Source organism: Pristiophorus japonicus, chromosome 12 (assembly GCF_044704955.1).
Source record: "Pristiophorus japonicus isolate sPriJap1 chromosome 12, sPriJap1.hap1, whole genome shotgun sequence".
NCBI lineage: Eukaryota > Metazoa > Chordata > Chondrichthyes > Pristiophoridae > Pristiophorus > Pristiophorus japonicus.
This window is the reverse complement of record NC_091988.1, coordinates 66408999-66410828: the sequence shown is the minus strand read 5'-3', so window position 1 is coordinate 66410828 and position 1830 is coordinate 66408999. Positions and strand designations below refer to the sequence as shown.

The window sequence follows — 1830 nt, the reverse complement described above, 5'->3', positions numbered from 1 at the left end:
CCTTTGCCAAAATGTGCAATTGAGTCTGAATGAATTAGTCAGGAATATCGTGCAAGCTTTATTCCATCGGAATTGGCCACTGGATCTGGCTTGAACAGGCCTGGGACTATTTGAGCCTGAATGGGTTAAGGCTTACCTGGGAGATTGTCAGTTTGATGGTTGTTTATTTGTGGCCCTGTATCCATGTAATGGCAAGTTGCATTTCCCATCATAAATTTTGGTTATCTGAGTGACAATGTCACAATGAGAGCCCAATGTATGCTCTATATAACGAAGCCAGTCAGACCTACTTTGAAATTGATTTGAGATTTTGTCGAAGGTTTGACGACAAGTACACCTGCGATAATACCCATCAGAGCAATAGTAATTTAACATCTTGTATGGAACGATCTCGCTCATGCAATGTTGAGGTTCGGTGGTTAAACAAATCTATAATTGTGAATATGGGGTTTGGCCAATTATGTGTATATAATGTGCGTCCTTGTAACGGTTTTGTTGTTACTAATGACCAGCTACAAATATATATGCGTCTGAAGGTTGGATCTTATTGCTCTAATCGATCTCTTCTAATTGTGAAGTGTGGTCATTTACAATTCTATCGACACAAGGTGATCACAGACCAACAGACTTTAAAATGGCATCCTGAGAATTTGAATCTGCAGCAACCCTACTTTGACCCTAATCGTGCTGCTATTTGGAAGAAGGAAATGCGGAAATGGAGTACAAGATTTTAACAGCTACAAAGTTTGAATCAAGCAATTGTTGTGGACATTAACCATCACACTGTGGAAATTGAGAACTTTGGATCAGATTGGACATGTAAGCTGGTGGGAGTCATTGTTTGGATGGAGCCCAACGGCAACTGGTGTGATGAACACAATGACCCTGTCCTTATGCGGTGCTGTTTCAGTTGATTGTGCTGGTCATTTTGATTTACTATAGATGGCGTGTTCGAAAACAAGGACTACAACTGGAGAATGCTGCTGACCGAGCTCAAATGGCCATACAAATGTTACCCAGATAAGGCCTGGCAGACAGGCAAAGAGAAGAAGTGGGGGAATGTAGGAGCGCAAGCTCGCATTTCTGAAACGCTTTGCTTTGGCGCAGTCTGGAGATATCGAAAGGGTTAAAAGTTGAAGATTGAAGTTTGGATTAAAACAGGATGTTTGGATCGAAACAGGCTGCTAGACGATATGGAGCCAGTTAGCCATTGAAATGTGTCTATCTGACCACCTGTGTGTTTACAGTACTTCGTGGTGGGAGTCGATTTATGGCAGTGAGACTTGACTTCAGGATAATGAGTAGCTGGTCATTTATCTGTATGTTAAGTATTTGAATGTACCTTGCTTCTCGGCCTTTTGGCTAAGATCAAGTGTAGTATCTGTTCTTATCAGTTTAATATCCCCTATGGGGACATGATATTGAATTGATTTTTGGACAGGGAGCTGGATCAGGGGCATGCCCCGTCCACTCCATGCACCGACCTTGTATTGCAATATTTCCAGGAACGGTGCAACTTCGCCTCTCGGCCTTTTGGCCTAATATCAAACACATTGGCGCAAAGTGATCTTTGGCGTTAGAGTTGATCTGGAACGAAATTGGATATTAAAAAAAAAAATTTGAATGTACCTTGCCACTGGACCAAGACCTAGCTCTGTCAAGCCCGTGTGGTGGCTGGTGTGCAACGGCCACCACACATTAAAAAAATCTACTCACAGGCATCTTCCACCCTTCAGGATGTAGTTCGGGATCCGGAATATTAGGTCCTTCATTGAAACATCTGTGAACTTTTTTGGCGTGGAAGCAAGTCATCCTCGTTTTGAGGGACTG

At 42.6% G+C, this 1830-nt stretch overlaps 1 pseudogene; it reads left to right on the top strand.

The window, feature by feature from the left end:
- Window positions 1-1342: 1342 nt before the first annotated feature.
- Window positions 1343-1521, top strand: LOC139277879 (U2 spliceosomal RNA; annotated as a pseudogene).
- The last annotated feature ends 309 nt before the right edge of the window (window positions 1522-1830 follow it).